The following is a 6,974-nucleotide window of genomic DNA, read 5'->3' as shown; positions in this document are numbered from 1 at the left end:
AAAAAAACAAAACAAAACCAAAAACCCCAAAACAAAGGCATAGTCTACTGCAGGGGATTGATTGAAGAAGCCAGTGTTCTCTGGAGCCATGAGAAGACAAGAATGTTATCAAGAGTGAAATCAGGGTCAGCATCAATGCAATGACTCTGTGGTGCAAATGTTTTGTTCTTAAAGTATGACAGGAAACAACTGTGTGAGACAGTGGAGGAGAGGCCTGGTGAAATTTGCCTAACCTTTCTCTCTCATGGCTCTGTGAGACAAAGTAAATCTCTTTTCTTTATAACTTACAGAGTCTGAACACCTGTGCTTAGAAAAAGAAACAGGATGTGCATCAAGTTTTTGTTAGCAGATGCTTGAATGTGGAGAGTGTCTTCTTTCTATATTAAGATGTTTACCATCAAGAAAATCGAGCCTAGCATAGGCAAGGATCTGGGGTCAAACTCATTACCATAGCAATTTAGAAAGAAAAGAAAAATAATGGAGTTGTGTTGAAATGAAATCAGGGCCGGCCGCTGCCTGCCACTGAATCTGTTGGTTAGAAAGGCTGTCGCGCCCACCCTCACCATTTTCCCCTCGCCACACGTCCCGGGCAGAAGTGGAGCCCATAGCGTGGCCAGTCCAGGCCGCAGGCAGTCGCGGTGACAGCGCCCCCTCCACACCCAAGCTGCTGGAGATGCGGAAGATGTCTGTGTCGGGGCTCAAGGCCGAACTACAGTTGTTGGTGTTCATTTTAGACAAGAACCACATTGTCATCTGGAAGAAGCTGCATGAACTGCACTGCTGCTTCCCGGAGCCGCTGCTGGGCAGCCGCTGCTCACTCTGCGTTGCATCATCGTGGAATCTTACCCACCTTTGTGCATATGGTTTTTGGACTGCGATGACCCAAATCTGATGTCAGCTCTGGAACATCTAGAAGATACGAAGAACTACAGTTCGCTTCACCAGCAACTGAAGTGGTTGATGCGTGAATGCTGCAGATTATATAACCTCCCTAAGCACCTGGAAGTTGAGATGCCACATCAGCCACTACCCGCAGGTCAGAATGGGACAGCAGAAGAAAGGACTTCAGAAGGGGAGGAAGAGGAAGAGATGTCTGAAGATGTAGAAGACTTGGATCACTGAGAGGAAGGAAGAAGTAGTCCATGGGAAACAGCCAGAGGACAAAGGAATTGAATAGGAAAATTTGTCAAGATTACAGAAAATTGGGATGACTCAAAAACGCAAGACCATTGAAATGGTGCAGTGCCTGGGTCTGTGCAAGCTTCAGATAGACTGGTGAAAGAGCTCAGGAACATATACAGGTCACAGTTAAAAAACAGGCATTTATTGGGCGGAACTCATAAATGGCAGTTCTTTGTGCAGATCTTAAATGGAAAAGAAGGCATAGAATATATTTTGCTCAGCTTCTCTTTTAAGGATAACTTTCCATCTGATCCTCAATTTGTTCAAGTAGTGTTACCTGTTCTTTCAGTGGGGTGTGCATTGGAAGAGATGAAGGCGCATTGCCTGGAGCTTCTCACAAAAGGGGGCTGGAGCAGCCCCTACTCCATAGTCATCATGCAGATCAGCACCATCTTAGTCAAACGCAAAGCCAGTGTGGTTTGGAGTAAATAACAATCAGTATAATCTAGCAAGAGCCCAACAGTCCTACAATTCCATTGTACAGATACATGAGAAAAATGGCTGGTGCACTCCTCCAAAAGAAGATGACTAAATATGTTAACTCTGTGTAGCTGGATCAATGTTGCTCTAAAGAAAACCTTTCCAGTGAGCCAGTGGTGCAATGGATAATGCATCTGACTATGTATCTGAAGAAAACCTTTCCAACGTGCACATGCAAGCTTTGAGTGCCATGACAACCGCAGTCCTGGACCTTGAGTGGATAACCAGACACTGAGGCCACCTCAGTTCTGGATCTTCAGCCTGCTCATTGAGCAGCTTGGCTCTTACCATATTCTTCCTGATCAATACATGCCTCTTCACCCCTTGCCATCTCTTCCTTGAAAAGTGAAATCTTGAAGCAACCAAGTCAGCATCAGGTCACCGTGACTTCCCTGATGCTGAGCCAATGGGTTACGAGGATTTGCAAACTACGGTTCCATTTAGAGCCAAAGAAAGTTTAACCAATGTTCAGTGTTTGTTTAGAAAATTTAGGACTTCTAAATCCAACTTTTATGGGTCTAAAACCATTTTATGGTATTGCCAAAATAATGTCCAGAAATCTGCTCATGATATTGTTAAAGTTGGTAATGCTTATGTGAAGCCACGGACTGTTCTGAGCTTTCGTCTTTGTTAGCATAGGCTCCCACTCTAGTACTCGAAGTTCTCTCAGGGTTGGGGGATGAGGCTTACTGGGCTCACTGCTTCTTGTCCATTCAGTGTTTTCCATTTGACTTTTCCACTTCTTAACGGTGTTTTGTGTTGGGGCCCAGTCATGGCACACTGGAGTTTGACATTTGGAAAATAACTTCTTCCTGTACAATTAAGGCATCAACACAATCTATGCAACATTTGTTACTTTTCAAGGACACTGTTAAGCTTGTTTTGATTCTTTGACCCTGACGTAACAGGAAACTCCTTAGCGGAAGATCTGATGTTATCTGTAAGAGTCAGGAAATCCAGTCTTTACATAAAGATAAAAACAATTGCTTGGTGCTTCCTCTTGTTGTGTGCCCTTAAAAGCTTCCTGTTGATGTGAGCCTTTGAAAGGAGCTGTTTCTGTGAAATAAATCAGACTTCTCTTGGTCTCCACTCAGGCTTGAGTGTTCTTTCCTTTCTCAATCCTCATTCCTCGACTCAGGCATGTTCATGTTGTGATGGCTGGACCGCCACAGTTTTGCAATTATTTGTGTAAGCTAATAAACTTATACATTGACATAAAGACAGACTCCATAAGTGAAAGTTACACAATTAAGTGCAAAAAGATAATTAATTTAGAGACTTTACAGATTTTTGCTGTACAGTAGTTATAACAATGGCCTTTACATTAAAAGCTAATAGGAGCTCTGTGTATGTCATTTCCTTTATAAAACCTGATCAAATCAAGGTACTCTCCATCTTACTGCCTTACCTGAATCAGTCCTATTCAGTAATTTTTTATAAACCCAGGGCAGATTAAAGAAGTTCTAGCTGATAAGCACTTCTAAAAAGACTTCCAGAAACACATTTTTCTGCACAAACCAGTTATAAAGTTGTAAAGTTTTTCTTACACATTTGCTTTAAGGTTCAGCTCCTACCTTGGTACTCCTGTGACTGGTGCTTCTGCATTGCTCAGGATGTTTATTCTTGAGGTCTGGTTTTGGTAGAGAGGAAAGCAAGTAAAGGTTTTCTGGCAATCTGCTCCCTTGATTGCCAGTTGCTGAGTTCTTCAAAGCAATGAAGTTCACTGAGCCTAGGGCTAAATCTTGACCTCGCTGTGAATGAGGGACAGCTCTGCAGAATGAGGGCTGCTCATTTGGCATGCTTTATTTTTTATTTTTTTCATTGCAGATTTATTTGGCAGTGTACAGTAAATCTTGTCAACTTGCATCAAGTTTATGAATAGAGAACCATTAAAAAATGAAATCAGCATCTCAAATAGATACCTCCATTCCCATGTGCATTGAAGAATTGTTCTCAGTAGACATGTATGAAAACAATGTACATTCACTTCAGTGGATCACTTAGTAAGATTTCAGTTGCTGTATAAAATAGCTGACACACTTTATGAGGAAGGATTTGTTGTGGATTAATTTTGGAGATTGCAGCCCTTGGTCAACCCATTTCATTGCTCTTAGTCTTGTAGCAAGGCAGAAACATCATTACAGAAGGGTGTGATAAGGAACTCTGATCACTCATTTCACCCACAAAGGAGACAGAAAGAGGGTAGAGGGTAGGTGAAGAGGACTGGAATGTATCATTTCAGAGTATACCCCCAGGGATCTTGTTCTTCTAAAACATCAAGAAGTTAAGCTCCTGGAGAGGTTAAAATTTGCCTGCTATCCAGAAAACCAGAACAACAAATCCCCTTATAATAAAGCCTACAGAACATGGCACTTAGAAGATCTTTTAGTCCATAACAGTGTGAGTGCATAAGAATAGTGTATGTTATACAACAGAATATTATTTAGTCTTTAAAAGGGTACCCTTCTTTTCCTAATAAAGTGAATTAACCTAGAGTTTGTTAGGAAAATACTTAGAAGAGTTTCTGCAGATCTTTAGAAATTCTGCCTACTTTACCTATTTTTTCGCTTTTGCAAGTCTATGAACTGCTGATGTATTGTCTACTCAAAAGATTTTGGTATTCTGTCCATTTAATATTAGTGGATATTTGAACAGTTACTATGTTTGTTGTCCTGGCATTTCCTCATTAATTTTTAAATGTAGGAATCAAAACCTCAATCCTTTCCTTGGAGGAAGAATATCCTTTTTCATGGGTGGCATGCATTTTCAGGAATTCATCAATTGATGGACATGTGAAATGGTTCTGCCTGGGAGTAATCCCAGTTGCCTTCTTCCTTCAGTATATCAAAGTTACCTACTGAAAAGATGAGAATCTGCACTATGCATTTAACCTCAAAACAACTAGCCAGCTTGCAGCCAAGACTACATCATGGCATTCAGAGGACATTTTACCTTGAATCCATAATAGTTTTGAAATACATAGAGATGATGGGTTTTATTCATACAACAGAGTATTATTTAGTCTCAACAAGAAGAATTTCCTGCAATTTTGGACAGCATAAATTAATTTGGAGTTCATTAAGAAAAATATTCTAAACATAGAAAAGTTACATTGAACTTAGTGTCTAGAATATTCAGCCTAACAGAAGCCGAGAGTTTAATGATATTTGAAATTTGTGGGTATTTAAAAATTGAGAGAAGTTAGTGAAAAGGTGCATTGTTTCTCTGGTATAGTACAACCAGCTTCTAGAGATCTTATAGTCACACAGGAAGTGATACAGTATCTCAGAATACTGACATTGCAAAGGGAGTATTTTCTAGCATATTCACCACATACTCTTTATTTGAAGAGCCAGATTTCCCTTGGAGAATTTTTACAGTTATTTAGATGTAAGAGTTCCCTGCAGTCTTTCAAAATTTAAACTATTGCTGAAAGTCTGGAATCGTCTTAATCAGTTACATGCCCTGAAAGTGTGGCATTACCTCTTATTCGGAAAACTTGAGGGCAGGAATAAAAATTTATAATGAGAGGGGAGGGGAGAAGTTCACAGGATAGTGACACTCCTGGATTCAACTGGTGGTACATGCTGGAGACCCAATAGATTAGTGGAAAGAGTGTGAACTTGTAGCTAGGTGTGTGCTTTCATGACACTCCTGGATTCAACTGGTGGTACATGCTGGAGACCCAATAGACTAGTGGAAAGAGTGTGAACTTGTAGCTAGGTGTGTGCTTTCGTGGCGTTCTCTTGTATGTACTAGGTGTTTGACTTAACCTATCTGCGCTGAGTTTTATTATTGTTGGTTTAGTCTTTAAAACTGAGTCAGTAATATTAAGTAGAGTATATTAAAATTGCATTTTATATGTTGAAAAGTTTCAATATCAACAATTTCATCAGTTTGAGCCTCAAAGAATCTACCTGAAGAGTAGGTTTTTAAGCATTTTGATGAGTTAATATACATCAATTAAACGAGTGTCTGGAATATGAGTGCCGCATAGGTATTAACTGTTGGTATTATTAAAATTGACTTCCTTTGGTTTGTTTTTGAGGCTTTATTGATCTGGTTCAAAACTTACCATGAACCTTAAGGTTTGCCATGTGGTGTGAGGGCCGAGAAGAATGAGTAGAAAAAGTTCAACCATAGCTATAAAGATGATTCCTTCTAATTCTGATTGATCCAATTTCTACTCAGTCTCTTTTATTGTCAGAATAATGTGACTTGGGGATTAATGTATTATATAAATAATTTACTACATGATAGCTTTGGAGTTATCAATACAATAGTGCAGTTTTCCAGCTGAGCAACTTCATATATATTGGTTAATTGAACTCTACACCTAGTTTGCTTTTTTATGCAATTTTTAAATTCTTGGCGTGAAATGCTTTTAGCTTCCAGGACATCAAAATCTCTTTTATTTTATTCTACCTCATTGGACATTAATTCTTACCCTCATATGTCAACTCTAAGTTTCCTTCCAGACCTCTAAATGATGAGAACATTAAGGGAGTCCTTGAAGCTATGCTCTCTTTCTAGCTACACTTAACTCCGGATGACCTCCTTAGCCTCAGGTTTGAAATTATATCTGTAAAATTATGTCTTCATAATATACTGACATCTCTCCTGAGTCATGACTCTCACATAAAATTGTCCTATCTACATTGCTACGTATTCCCTAATTGGTCTCTCAAGCTTAATACATGCAAACCCAACCCCAATTCTTTTTTGAAACCTCTTTACCAAATCTCCAGGTTCTTTTCTTACACAATATGGTACACAAATAAACAAACAATTTTAAGCTCATTCAAGGCATTTCATTCACTGGCCTATGAATGGGAAAGGGGAGGAAGTCTAAGATCTGGACTTTTTACTAGGGTTGAGTTATGAGGGAGTGTTGCGCATGCAGTCATTAGAGCTTTTTATAGAAACAGGAAGATATTTCTAGGGATCAGGGTACCACCTCTTTTCTTCTGTAATTTAGGTATAATTAAATCAGACATGGTGCTACGTGGTGTGTCTTTTATCATTATATTCAGATTATAATGAGCCCAAGAGCATCTGAAATGTCAATATAGCATGTAAGACAGATATAGCTAGTCTACATTTCTCCAGGCATCTGAGAGAAAGTGATAAGACTTTGGTTCAAAGCTGAGTGTGTGGTTATCAGAACATAGGCTTTAACATTTGCAAGAAAATGGTATAAGTAAGTGATTTTCTAATTCAGTCTGGTGACACTCTACATCAGCCATGGTGAACTTTTTAGAGCTTTCAAAGATAACAAACTGGCCACTATGCGGTGTGTGCTATAGGTTCAT

At 39.4% G+C, this 6,974-nt stretch overlaps 1 pseudogene; it reads left to right on the top strand.

Moving 5' to 3' along the window:
- The first annotated feature begins 682 nt into the window (after window positions 1–682).
- Window positions 683–1,726, top strand: LOC104852990 (annotated as a pseudogene).
- The last annotated feature ends 5,248 nt before the right edge of the window (window positions 1,727–6,974 follow it).

This window comes from Fukomys damarensis, unplaced genomic scaffold, assembly GCF_012274545.1.
Source record: "Fukomys damarensis isolate Sample0158 unplaced genomic scaffold, DMR_v1.0_HiC HiC_scaffold_14, whole genome shotgun sequence".
Taxonomy (NCBI): domain Eukaryota; kingdom Metazoa; phylum Chordata; class Mammalia; order Rodentia; family Bathyergidae; genus Fukomys; species Fukomys damarensis.
Note: the sequence above shows the minus strand (reverse complement) of the source record. Positions and strands in the feature narration are given on the sequence as shown.